The sequence below is a fragment of the Zalophus californianus genome, chromosome 1, assembly GCF_009762305.2.
Source record: "Zalophus californianus isolate mZalCal1 chromosome 1, mZalCal1.pri.v2, whole genome shotgun sequence".
Lineage (NCBI taxonomy): Eukaryota > Metazoa > Chordata > Mammalia > Carnivora > Otariidae > Zalophus > Zalophus californianus.
Window position 1 is genome coordinate 8,104,784 of NC_045595.1, and position 14,460 is coordinate 8,119,243.

Genomic DNA, 14,460 nt, shown 5'->3' on the forward strand with positions numbered 1-14,460 from the left:
GTAGTTACGTATCCACTGGAAGTGGCATAATTTAGCGAAAGCATAACATGCCATGCTAGTTACTGGCTGAGTTAAAACCAGGGCTGCCTGCTGAAAGAAATACACTGCCCTGGGTTTGTAACTTGGAAGGACTGCTTCCTGTTTTCCACACCACACACCTCACTGCTTGATCTGGGGAAATCTGGGGAAATTGCTTTCTTGTGTGGCTTATTTTTCAGGGCAGTAGGTCATGTTTGAGGAATAAATACTTGTTTGGTGAATAAATAAGCAATTTCATGTTCCAAGGAAGGTCTGAAGAAATTACTGATTTATTCACTTTACAGTGGCAACTGAAAAAGATGTATACTGGACTTGGTAACCTTTATAATTCAAGTCCTTGACGTTGAGTCAAAAGGTGCATGTCTGTTTTTCTCTGCAATGGTTAATTTTTTTAAAAAAGATTTATTTATTTATTTGAGAGAGAGAGAATGAGAGATAGAGAGCATGAGAGGGAAGAGGGTCAGAGGGAGAAGCAGACTCCCTGCTGAGAAGGGAGCCCGATGTGGGACTCGATCCCAGGACTCCAGGATCATGACCTGAGCCAAAGGCAGTCGCTTAACCAACTGAGCCACCCAGGCGCCCTCTGCAATGGTTAATTTTATGTATAAACTTGGCTAGGCCATGGCACTTCGTTGTTTGGTGAAACACCAGTCTAGATGTTGCTGTGGAGGTATTATTTTAGATATGATTAACATTTATTATTTTTTTTAAGATTTTATTTGACAGAGAGAGAGAACAAGCAGGGGGAGTGGCAGGCAGAGGGAGAGGGAGAAGCAGGTTCCCTGCAGAGCAGGGACTTTGATGTGGGGCTCAATCCTAGACCCTGGGACCTAGGATCCTAGGACCCTGGGACCATGACCTGAGCCGAAGACAGATGCTTAACCGGGGCTATCAGGTGCCCTAGTTGGAGGTCTTAAGAGCAATGATTGAGGTTTCCCAGAAAAGAGAATATTCTCAGTGCGCCTGGGTGGCTCAGTTGGTTAAGCGTCCGACTCTTGGTTTTGGCTCAGGTCCTATTCTCAGGGTCGTGAGATCAAGCCCTACGTTGGGTTCCATGCTCAGCATGGAGTCGCTTGAGATTCTCTCTCCTTCTCTCTGCCCCTCCTGCTTGTGCACTCTCTCTAAAATAAATAAATAATCTTGGGCGCCTGGGTGGCTCAGTTGGTTAAGTGACTGCCTTCAGCTCAGGTCAGGATCCTGGAGTCCCGGGATCGAGTCCCGCATTGGGCTCCCTGCTCAGCAGGGAGTCTGCTTCTCCCTCTGACCCTCTTCCCTCTCATGCTCTCTCTCTATCTCATTCTCTCTCAGATAAATAAATAAAATCTTTGAAAACAAATAAATAATCTTAAAAAAAAGAAATTCTCTTTAAGACTGTTGCATAGAAATCCTCAAGTTTCTAGACTGCTGCCCTGTAGAATTCTGAGTCAAGACTGCAACATCTATTCCTCTCTGAATCCAACCTGTTGGCCGTGTGTGTGTGTGTAAAATATTATGTGTGTATGTTTATACATATATACACACACGTCTGTACACAAAGACATTTATGTATACTTATGTATATGTATATGCATACAGGCATACTACCATTATACTATTATTTTGCAATAGATTACCACTGGAGACTCAAACAGATATTTGCTCACCTATGTTCATAGTAGCCTTTTTTTTTCCTTAAAGATTTTATTTATTTATTGACAGATAGATAGAGAGCACAAGTAGGCAGAGTGGCAGGCAGAGGGAGAGGGAGAAGCAGGCTCTCCGCTGAGCAGGGAGCCGGACGTGGGGCTTGATCCCCGGATCCCAGGATCATGACCTGAGCCGAAGGCAGACGCTTAACCAACTGAGCCACCCAGGTGCCCCTGTTCATAGCAGCCTTACTTACAATAGACAAGATGTGAAAGCAACCCGATTGTCCATCAATAGCTGAATGGATAATGTGATGTATACATAACAGATTAGATTGTGACTTGCCAGCCCCTACAATTATGTGAGTCAATTCCTCAAAATAATTCTTCCCCCTTCTCTCTCCCTCTTTTACACACACACACACACAGAGGCATACCTTAGAGATGTTGTGGGTTCAGTTCCAGACCACTACAATAAAGTGTGTATCACAGTAAAAAGAGCCAATGGACTTTTTTGTTTCCTAGTACATATAAAAGTATGTTTGTACTATAGTTTAGTCTATTAAGTGTGTAATAGCATTATGTCTAAAAAACTCCAATGTACATACCCTAATTAATACTTTATTGCTAAAAAATGCTAACCATCATCTGAGCTTTCAGTGAATCATAATTACTGATCACAGAACAAATATAAAAATAATGAAAAAGTTTGAAATATTGTGAGAATTACTGAAATATGACATTGAGACATGAAGTGAGCAAATGTTAATGGAAAAATGATACTGATAGACTTGCTCAGCACAGGGTTGCCACAAACCTTTAACTTACAAAAATGCAGTATCTGCTAAGTGCAATAAAAGGAGGTATGTTTATATGTGTATAAACAAAATCAAGAGAACAAATATATATGTACATATATGTATCTATCTCTCTATATGTTATCCGTATCTCTGGAAAACCCTAACATATCCTCTGAGGCACATGAAAAATATAAGAAACTCACACCTAATACTAGCAACAGATTCGCAAAGATGTAGACATGAACCTGCAGCCTCTGAGGTTGCTAAAACCAACTGGGAGTTTTATTTTTCCACTCAGGGAGTGATGCTGCAAACACCTGGTCTCTTATCCATCTCTTCACATTCACAGCACACCCTTCCCCACACACCTCACACCATCCTTCCCACCTGGGAAGGCAGTAGGGGCAGATAAGGAAGGTGACTTGGCCAAGGACTCATGAGCTGAAGGGTAGAGCCCAACAACGTGACTCTAGCCAAGGTCATTCTCCCTACTTGCATCTGAGGTGAGGGTGTAAAACTGAGGCCTCAGGAAGCATCTTGTAACCCAGGGGATGTATGGGTGATAGAGACAGACACAAAGCTCATGTTCCAGCATGGGGTATCAGGACCGTGGAGAAAAATAAACCCGGAATGAAGGAGGGGACATCGGCAACGTCACATGGAGCCACTGGGAGAGGGGGCCATGCAGGGGTCAGGAGCATATGGGTAAAGCTCTAGGGCAGGAATGAGCCAGACTTGAAGAACAGAGAATGAGGAGGCCCATGGTGAAGTGGAATGAGCAGTCAGGGAAGGTGCAAAGGCCTGGTAGCCCCTGGTGATGCCTGACTTTGGCTTTTTTTGTTTATATATACATTTTAAAGATTTTATTTATCTGACAGAGAGAGTGAGAGAGCACAATCAGGGGAAGCAGCAGAGGGAGAGGGAGAAGGAGGCTCCCTGAGATCCCAGGGTCCTGAGATCATGACCTCAGCCAAAGGCAGACGCTTAACAGACTGAGCCACCCAGGTGCCCCAGCTCATCTCTTTTTAACACTATTATTCCGGATGCCTGGGTGGCTCAGTTGGTTGAGCAACTGCCTTCGGCTCAGGTCATGATCCTGGAGTCCCAGGATCGAGTCCCACATTGGGCTCCCAGCTCAGCAGGGAGTCTGCTTCTCCCTCTGACCCTCTTCCCTCTCGTGCTTTCTATCTCTCATTCTCTCTCTCAAATAAACACTATTATTCCATTGTCTGGATGGACCGCAGTTTATTCACCCGCTGAAGGACATCTTGGTCGCTTTCAATTTTGACAACTATGAATAAAGCTGTTATAAACATTCCTGTGCAGGTTTTCATGTGGACATAAGTTTTCAGCTCCTTTGAGTAATTATCAAGGTGTGCGAATGCTGTGTCATATAGAAGAGTGTTTCGTTTTACAAGAAACTGCCAAACTATCTTCCAAAGTGGCTGTACTATTTTCCATTCATACCAGCAAAGAATAAGAGCTCTTGTTACTCCATATCCTTGTTGGCATTTGGTGTTTTCCAAGTTGGATTTACCCTATTCTAATAGGTGTGGGGTAGTATGTCATTGGTACTTTGATTTGCAATTCCTTAATGGCAGTTGAACATCTTTTCATATGCTTATTTGCCATCCATAGATTTTTGGTGAGGTTGTCTGTTCAGGTTTGTCCATTTTTTAACTGGGCTGTTCATTTTCTTATTGTGGGAGTTTTAGGACTTCGTATTTTAGATAAGTCTTCTTTTTTTAACATTTTTTAAAAAAGATTTTATTTATTTATTTGACAGAGAGAGACACAGCGAGAGAGGGAACACAAGCAGGGGGAGTGGGAGAGGGAGACGCAGACTCCCCACCGAGCAGGGAGCCCGATGCGGGGCTCGGGACTCGATCCCAGGACCCTGGGATCATGACCCGACCCGAAGGCAGATGCCTAACGACTGAGTCACCCAGGCGCCCCTAACATTTTATTTTTAAGTAATCCTTACACCAAATGTGCAGCTCCAGGAGCTGGAACTTATAACCCTGAGATCAAGAGTCGTATGCTCTGACTGAGCCAGCCAGGTGTGCCTGGATAACAGTCTTCTAACAGGGTGCCTGGGTGGCTCAGTTGGTTAAGCGACTGTCTTCAGCTCAGGTCATGATCCTGGAGTCCAGGGATCGAGTCCCGCATCGGGCTCCCTGCTTAGCAGGGAGTCTGCTTCTCCCTCCGACCCTCTTCCCTCTCGTGCTCTCTCTCATTCTCTTTCAAATAAATAAATAGAATCTTAAAAAAAAAAACAAAAAACTTCTACCAGATGTGTCTTTCCAAATATTTTCTTCTACTCTGTGGCTCATCTTCTCATTCTCTTGATGGTCTTTGCCTTCTATTCTTAGCAGGATGGGAGCCATTGGAGGTTTTGAGCAAAAGAGGGATGTGATGGAAATTTAACTCCTATTAAATATCCAATGATGGTGTCTGGGAGGCAGTCTTCTAGAGCTCAAGGGAAAGGTCCAGACAAGAGAGAAACATTTGGGGACCATCCCCATGTTAATTTTTTAAAAAACTTCAGGTGAGGTTCATATAACAAAATTAAACATTTTAAAATGAACACTTCAGTGGTATTTAGTACATTCACGATGTTGTATAAGCACTATACCTCTAGTTCCAAAATATTTTCATCCTCCCCAAATAAAACCCTGAACCAATTAAGCAGTTACTCCCTCTCTCCTGCTCCAGCTCCTGGGCCATCTGCTTTCTGTCTGTACGGTTTTGCCTATTCTGGGCATTTGAAACAGACTCACAAAATGTGGCCTTGTGTGTCTGACTTCTTTCACTTAGCATGGTTTCAAGGCCTATCCACCATGTAGCATGTATTAGGACTTCATTCCTTTTTATGGCTGAATATTCCATTGAATGTGTACACCACAGTCTATCCTTTCATCTGTTAATGGATATTTAGACTGTTTCCAACATTTAGCTTTTATAGGGATTTGTTCATGTACCTGTTTTCTACTCCTTTGGGTTAAATACCTAGGATGTAGTTTTTTTTTAAGGTCGGCAAGACTGGAAGCTAAGAGGGTGAATGTAGATAGGGAACCAAGTCCTGAGGTAGTTCACTATTAAGAGATCAGTGTGAAGAAGAGGAAGCTATAAAGGAGCATGGGAAGGAGCAGATGATGGGATGGGAAGAAACCCAGGAGTGTATGGTACACTGGAAGCCAAGTGAATAGAAGTTTCTAAGGAGGTAATGTCAACTGTTGCCAACAGGTCAAGGAAAGTGAAGAGAACGTACTTCTGCATACAGCAACAGGCCTGTGACCTTGAAAAGAGTCATTTCAGGGGAGTAGGAAAGGCCTGAAAAGAGCAAATAGAAATTAGAGAAGACCTAAATAAACAGATACACTATGTTCATGGATTGTAAGATTTAATATTAAGAGAAAAATTCTCCCCAAATTGGTCTATAGATTCAATGCAATCCCAATCAAAATCCCAGCAGTTTTTGGTAGAAATTGATAAGCTGATTCTAAAATTTACACAGACATGCAAAGGACCTAGAGTAACGAAAACAATTTTATTAAAAAAGAACAAAGTAGGAGGGGCGCCTGGGTGGCTCAGTCGTTAGGTGTCTGCCTTCGGCTCGGGTCGTGATGCCAGGTCCTGGGATCGAGCCCCGCGTCGGCCTGCTTCTCCCTCTCCCACTCCCCCTGCTTGTGTTCCCTCTCTCGCTGTGTCTGTCAAATAAATAAATAAAATCTTAAAAAAAACCCAAAAAAACAAAGTAGGAGGAATACCAGATTTCAAGATTTATTATAAAGCTACAGTTATCAAGACAGTGTGGTCTTAGCTCAAGGGTAGACCTATCAATCAATAACAGAATATGGGGTTCAGAATCAGACACACACTTAAACAGTGAATTGATTTTTGACAAAAGTGCCAAGGTAATTCAGGGTGGGAGCAGACATTTCAGGACTGGTGCTGGAACAACTAAATATCCCTAGAGAAAACAGTGAACTTCAATCTTACCTCATGCCATATACAAAAATTAACTTAAAATGTATCATAGACCTAAGTGCCAAAGGCACCAGTTTTGCTTAAGCTGGGATTCCAATGTACAGCCATGGAGCACTGGTCTATAAAATTGTTCCCAATGGCCATCTTGTCCTTAAAAGCAGGACTCTTGCTCCTCCCTTGCCACCATTCCAATGTCCCCATCGTCTCACCTGCAGAGAGCTGGTCACACTCTCACCTCTCAGGTCTGTTCCTTCAGTTTTTATCCATTCTACCTCCAACTTCCTCCAACTTTACTTTTACCACCTTCACTCTAGTGTAGGCCACTGTCCTCTCCACCCTGGGCCATGGCAATGGCCTAAAGGGACTCATCAGTTCCTGTCCTTCTCCTTCAGCCCAGTGGCCACCCTGCAGCATGAGCAACTATGGGAATCTCCTGATTAAAGCCTTTTAATTGCTTCCCACTGCACTCCAGGGAAAGCTGAAGATCCTCACCACAGCTGACAAGGCCCTCCCTGCCCAATGTTGCTGACCTCCCTCTCAGCCAAATGGGCCTTTCTGTTCTACATTCTCTTCTTCACCGTCTTGGCATATCCTGTTTCCTCTACGCAGTGCCCTCCTTCTCCCTGCTCTTGCTCATCCTTTGGGACTTGGCATAAGTGCCTCTTCCTTCGAAAGATGATTCCTCAACCCCCGTTATGATCTCATTGCACCCTGGGCTTTTCTTCCATTGCACTTACATTTTCCTATCACGTATTAGCTGAAACACATGGGAGACAGTCAACTGAGCTCATGGACGGTCCACACCATGAGCAGGAAGACTGTCTGCTCAGTGCACCACTGGAGGCCAGGAACCAGCTCAGTGTTTATCATGTCAAGGACGCTTAAGAAATACTACCTGAGGGAGACATACTGAGGTTCAGACCCCACTTGCCCATCTACTGTGCGTTACTCAATATTATGAGCTAAGGTTCAGAAAACTTCCAGGTGGCCTCCTTTTATAGATTCCTCATAACCAGTCTGTAGAGGTGAGTGTCATTACTGTTTCCAGCGCACAGGTGAAGAGGAGAGTGTAGACCAGTCCAGTAAATTTTCCTGGCATCACCCAGCTACTGACAATGAAGTCAGGTTTCAAACCCAGGTCTTTTCTGACTCCACCATGAGATCTCAGTCTACCCTCTACTGCAAGTGGCTCGGAAAGAAGAACGAGCTGATGCAGGTATGATACACACTTAATCTGTTATTATTCTTCCAATAAAAAAATTTAAAAGTATCATGTATGTGGTGGAGAGCACCACATGACATATCATTTATGTAGTTGTAGATGCTGGTTATTCACTAGTGACTAGAATCGGTAACATCTTTGCCATTAATTTGAGAGGAGGAAGACAATAAACCGGGCATCCAAGAAATGTGAAGAAGGAAGCAGTGATCAAAAAGAAGGGGGGCTTGAGGTGGTTTGTCAGCTGAGACCGGAAAATGAGAAAGAGCAGGCCTGAGAGGCAGGAATAAGGACAGCCAGAGGCTGTGGGCCCTAACTCAGGGGAGCACTTGTCCACTTGCAGGACTAAAAGATGTGGCACTGGAGACACTTTCAAAACACAGAGAAGCGGCCTAGGGGCTCAGGGCCTTCATACTTAGAACAAGGATCTGTCCCCTGCTGCTTTCACCTTTTGACTCAAACACCTTCCCAGTGACGTCTTCTCTGGCTGCCCCATTTATAATTCCTGCGACTGTCCACGTTTCCATCTCCACACAATATATTTTACTTATTTTTTAAAAAGATTTTATTTATTTATTCATGAGAGACAGAGAGAGAGAGGCAGAGGGAGAAGCAGGCTCCCAAGGAGCAGGGAGCCCGATGCGGGACTCAATCCCAGGACCCTGGGATCATGACCTGAGCTGAAGGCAGATGCTTAACCATCTGAGCCACCGAGGCGCCCGTATACTTTACTTATTTCTTTTGCCTCTTGCCTGCCTTCCTAGCAGAACTCCACAAGGGTTGACACGGTTGTTTCGTCAGTGCGGTGCCACAGCACTTGCGTCTGCGGCTCAGCAGCAGGTCAAAAAATATCTGCCAGGGCGCCTGGGTGGCTCAGTAGTTAAGCGTCTGCCTTCAGCTCAAGTCATGATCCCAGGATCCTGGGATCGAGCCCCACATCCGGTTCCCAGCTCAGCGGGAAGCCTGCTTCTCCCTCTCCCACTCCCCCTGCTTGTGTTCCCTCTCTCGCTGTCTCTCTCTGTTGAAACATAAGTAAAATCTTTAAAAAAAAAAACAAAAAACAACTCCCAAACTAATAGTGCTGGGTAAATGCTAAAGAAAAGGCGGCCACGATCGAGGCCCACCTGGCCTTGCCCAAGAGACCCCGCCATCCCCCGACCAGAAATAAGTAAAAGCAGCTCCCAGACCCGCCCTTGGCCCAGGGGCCGGCTGGTCTCAGCCCCAGTCCAGCCGGCTCGCCTCCCGCCCTTACGCACGGCCTCGGGTCTTCACTTCCGAGTCTCAAGGACCCTCGGCCAACCCTTCCCCGCAGACCACGCCGCCATTCCATCCCATCCCCCAACCTCCCGTCGCAGCCGCGGGAACCACCACCGCGACCGCCGCAGTGGCGCCCGCTCTGCGCATGCTCGGCAGCGTGGGGACGCAGCGTGAGGACGAAGACCGCGGTGCGCATGAGCAAGACCTTCCCGGACTGAGTGGGGTGGTACATCAGGAGAGCCAGCTCTCTCTCGTCCCGCCCACCTCCCCGAGGCCCCGAGCGGACGCGGACGCGCACGCGCACTGGGAGCGGAAGGGCGGACGGGCGCGCGCACGAGGCCGGGCGGTCGGCGGAAACGGGACAAGCCGACTGCGGGGGGGAGGGGAGTTGGCGGGTGCGCGCGCAGCGGGTGCGCGGGCGGCGTGGGGGGGCGGCTGAGACGGGCGGGCGCGCGCGCGAGACTTACCCTCACTCGGTGGCGGTGGCGGCGGCAGCTTCTTTGTTTCGTGAGGAGAGGCGAGACGCCCACTCTGCCCCCGGCCCCGCGCGGAGGGGCGGGGGCGGCGCCGGGAAGGCGACGGCGCCGGCGGCTCTCGGTAAGGAACGCGGGCCGCGGGGGGAGCGCGGCGCGGGGCTTGGGAGGACGGTTTGAATGGAGCCGGGGCGCCGAGGGGGGAGGGGGCCGCCGGCGCCCAGAGCGGGGCTGGGGTACGGCGGCGCCCGAGGGTCAAGAAGCTTGGCCGGCGCCGCGCGCGCGGGGAAGGCCACAGTGTAGTGAGGCCCCCGCGGCTACACCATCCGCGGGCCGTGGGGTGGGGGCCCGGGCCGCGTGGAGGCCGCGCGCGCGCTCTCGCTGGGGTCGCCGGACAAAGCTCTCCGCCTCCTCGGCGGGCCGGCGTCCCGGCCCCGGGTCGCTGTGTCCGTCGCGGCAGCAACAAAGCAAGGCGTCGGAGCTTTTCTGGCTACGTAACGGGTCCGAGCCGAATGTTGTCTTTTTGGGGAGGCTGCGGTCGGGGCTTAGTAGGAAAAACCCCAGATGAGTTCCCTGTCGCCTGGAAACGAGCATTACCAGTCCCTTTGGGTTAAGTGACCTAAAATTTTATTTAAAAAAATCACGTATTCTAGATTTTCAAAGAAAAGTAAATAACTCCTCAATTCCTTGCAAGTGGTGACTTCAGAATGTTTGCCCTGAAGTGGGGAGTCTAGAACAAGTGGGGGAGAACGGGTAGAACTGTTTGCTGTTGAAACCATTGTTTTTTTGCATCCTTTCGCCTCCAGTTGATTTTCCAGATGAAGGCTTTTATTTAAAACGTGGGCCTTTCGGAGAGTGTTTTGTGCTGGTCTCGAAGACACCCGTCTTGATTCCCCCTCCCCCCAGTGAATCCTTGGGGAAACTAGGGAATAAGTGCAAGAGCCGCTTCCTAGGAATTTGAAACAAGTTTTCAGTTTGAATTGCCAGACCGGAATGGAGTTTGATTCCCTGGGCTGTCACCTAGCTGTGTGACCTTAGATAAATAGCTTAATCTCTCTGAACTTCTTCGTTTCCTCGTTTGTGAAATGGGAATAATGCCACAAATGGAGTTGGTAAAACCTGTAAAATGGTTCCTGGCAAGTGGGAAGTACCCTTGTTACCGGCAGGCCCAATCTGCCCCCTTCACTGTTGAGCAAACATTTGTTGAGTCCCTACTGGGTGTTAGATGGTTGGTGGTTGGATGCTCTGAGGAGCCTCTCTAGTCTTGTAGGGGAACAGATGGTAAATGTGGGAACAACTCCCTGTGGCCTATCATGTAATCCTCATTACCCTTCCTGTGAGAGGAACACAGGAGCGATGGGAGCCAGAGATCAGGGAGTTGTATGGAAGAGCGGACCTTTTCTCAGACTCAGGGAGGGTGTCCAGGCTTGCATGTGACCACCTGGACCAGTCATTGCTCCCCACTGCTACACTCGCATATCACCTTGATCCTTTCCCGTGTAGCAGTTACCCCAGTGTGTAATTACACGTCTATTCTTCTCTGAGGGCCATCAGAGCAGGGATCGTGTCTGCTTGGTCTCCTGGAGTGTACCCTGGGTCTGGCCCATAGTAAGTCTTCAGGGAACATTTGTGGAATGAATGAGGAGAGTCCTTGCAGGGATGGAGCAAGTATATGGGTGAAATGCTTGGCACGGGACTGGGCTTGAGTTGTAAGCAGTAAATGTTAGTTGCTCTTGTTGGTTTTTTAACTTTCCAGGCCATTGTCCCCTGGGAATGAGGGTGTGGGGTGGTGGTTGATATGTGTGGTGGGGAGGACTGCTAATTCTGGAATCAGACCTCCTGAATTCACACCCAGCCTTCTAAATCCTAGCTTGATCTCCAGTGAGCATTTACCAGTAGGTCCCCCCGACTTGTGAAACAGGTATGATAGCAGTGCCACCTCAGTTGTTGTAAGGGTTGAAAACATAACATGGGAAGCTGTTTAACACACTGTAGTGCCCGGCTTATAGTAAGCACTCAAGTTATTGGAGTTAATGTTGTTCTTTATACGCATGTATGTATATACATGTAAGTCAATTATTTAAAGAATGAAAAACATAATTTGGAGTCATCCTTTTTCTCAGGAAGCTCAGGTTTGATGTGCTGGTTATGTTTCTGTTCTAATTTAAAATCAATTCACATATAATTATGACAATAATAAATGCTCCTCCATGTGCCACGTACCTTTGTCATTCCTTCTGGACCCTCAAAACACTGGAGTTAGCCCTAGACCAGCCACTTGTCTTAGCTGTTTGTGGGGTGTGGGAGGGATTAGATGTATTGGGTGAGAACAACATTCTGCCAGTGAAGAAGCTGATATTTAGGGATATTTCTTCACCAATGGCCCTATTTAACCTTCTGGGTTCGAATTCTGGCTTTACCACTTTTCCTCTTGATTCCTTAGAGAAATGGAGGTGACAGTTCCTGGCATTTAGTGAATCCTCAGATGTGTCAACCAATTTTGGCCTCAGTCATTTAGGCTGCCATGGAACAGAGGGACCCATTCACACATGAATGGCGCCCCCCAGCGTTGTGCAAGAAACGGCCCAACATCACATTACCCATTCGAACAAGTGGGCATTGAGAGCCTACCACGAGCCAGGCCCTGATGGGGGCTGGGGATTCAGCTGGGAACAGGCAGACAGGGCCCCTGTTCTCATTCGATCATATCCCTCTCCTTAGTTGCAAAGGAGGACAGTAATGGTACCCAACTATGAGGATTGTTGCAAGGTCTAAACAACAATGACAACTGTAAAGTGCTTAGAACGGCGCCTGGCACACAGTGCTGAACAGTTGGCAGCTAGTGTCATTTATTAGGATTCCTACAACATACTGGCAGGTTGAGATACAGAATATATTTTTGCCTTGCTGTAATAGTTCTGTATGTTTTCAAAGTAGTAGCAAAGGAATCAACTCTTCTATTTTGTTTTTAACAATTTAGAAATTGTAAGCTTGCACCTTCACCATAATGCACTGGAAAGAAGGAAGTGTGTTTGGTGGCATGGGTTTTGGAAAATATCAAATGTTTGTTTCCCATCTCACATATTTCCTTGTAACTTGTAACATTGATTGGAACACTTAAGAGAGAATTGGAGTTTTAAAAAAATTACACTGAGTAGCTCAGTCGGTTATGCGTCTGGCTCTTGGTTTCGGCTCTGGTCATGATCTCAGGGTTGTAAGATTGAGCATGGGGCTTTTCGCTCAGCAACGAGTCTGCCTGAGATTCTCTCTCTCTCTCTCCCCCTCTCCCTCTGCCCCCCCAAAACCAACAAGTAAAACCTTTAAAAATAAAAAATTAAAGGGATGTGCAAAACCTATAAAAGGGAAGTAACAGCTGCTGGAATATTGGGGAGAAATGTCTGAGGGGGAACACCTCAGAATTGAGTCTGAGGCTAAATGGAGCTGCCATTGCTGTCAACCTTAAGGAGATCATCCCTAAGAAGTATAAGGCTCAGGGGCGCCTGGGTGGCTCAGTTGTTAAGTGTCTGCCTTCGGCTCAGGTCATGATCCCAGAGTCCTGGGATCGAGCCCCACATCGGCTCCCTGCTCCGTGGGAAGCCTGCTTCTCCCTTTCTCACTCCCCCTGCTTGTGTTCCCTCTCTCGCGCTCTCTGTCAAATAGATAAATAGAATCTTAAAAAAAAGAAAAAAAGAAGTATAAGGCTCATTAATATGATTGGAGTTTTCTGTTAACTGCATGCTGATCCTTCTAATTTTTCAGGACATGGATTTGATGGGCATGAGAAATTTGGCCAGGAATCATCTTCATGTAAGGGAAAGGCCCTTGAGGGTAGTGCCAGATGTAGCTGGGTTTGCTGGGCAGTTGGATTTCATAGGGGCAGAGAGAACAGAAGGGATGCATTGATTTCCCTCTCAATTCCCTTAGAGAAGGGGCTTTCTTTGGAAAACAGGTAACTGTTAGCAGGGCATAAACCAGCCCAGGCCCCTTTGAAGCCTTTGGGACTAGACTGGTACTGCAGTGTTTCCCTTTGGGACTGTTACTTTGTTATAAAGGAGGCATGTCTTTATTTTTGCATGTGGATGCTTATTACTGGGAATAGTCTGGGTTTTGCTCAGTGTGAAGTTCACCAGCCCAGTGTGAGATAAAAGGAGGATGGACCCTGTATTTAGTAGCGGTGGGCTTTAAAATGGCTCCTTGGGATGGTTTAAGTTCTCTTTTCGCTGGTAAGTCATGCCCCACTGGCTCAGGAAGCAGGTGGCTGCGTGGCAGTTGCTGCCTCACCTGTTAACAGAGGGGACAGGGTTTGATGTGGGTCATCCTGACTTGCACCAAAAGTCCCAGTAAAGTAGAATGTGGATGGTCTCGTCTTAATGGTGACACTGAAGCCCAGGGGTCCACTTGTGCCCTGGGAGCTGCATCTGGCCCTGATGACTGCCAGTCGTGTCTTTGATCACAGCCTAGTCTGCTGTTGTGCTGAACACCCATGCCCGCCTCCCAGGAACACACCCTGGATACCCCTGCCTGTCAGAGTGCTTCTCTTTGTCTGCACTTTGCACCCTTTCAGGCTGTCTTCTGCCTTTAGATTCTCAGCCCAAATCAGTTACTCAGGCCTGGAGTCAGACAGACTTGAGGGAGGACTCTACTTCCTGTGTGATGTTGGACCAATAACTTAACCTCCCTGGGCAGAAAACCCCGTTCCCTCCTGTTCCTCCCTCCAACCCCCTCTTACCCCACAGTCTCCCCAGTTGACACCTCCAGTCACCGATACTGAACCAAGGGAGGCAAGTTGGAGCTGAAATCCAGCCTGGCTGGCTTTGCCAAATCTGGCTCCAAGGCTGGTCAGCCCCAAGGAAGGGACACCTTTTATATTTCAAAGGGCATGTGCTAGTTGAAGCCCTGTTGGTTACCTTGGTCATCATTGACTCCATTCTTTTAACCTTACATCTATTCATCAGCATGTCCAGAGAAATCTTCTAAAACCATCATCAGACCATGTCACTGCCCTGCCCAGAACATTCCAGCGGTTTCCCCTTGGACCTAGAGTAGACTTCTACCTC

At 47.4% G+C, this 14,460-nt stretch overlaps 1 protein-coding gene across 3 annotated transcripts in view; it reads left to right on the forward strand.

Moving 5' to 3' along the window:
- Positions 1-9,344: 9,344 nt before the first annotated feature.
- SMARCA4 (SWI/SNF related, matrix associated, actin dependent regulator of chromatin, subfamily a, member 4) overlaps positions 9,345-14,460 on the forward strand; it is an 88,419-nt gene continuing 83,303 nt past the window's right edge. For all 3 annotated transcript variants that reach the window (XM_027582845.2, XM_027582846.2, XM_027582844.2), the window contains exon 1: positions 9,345-9,527. The gene's annotated coding sequence lies outside the window, so the exon portion shown is untranslated. The remainder of the gene's footprint in view (positions 9,528-14,460) is intronic.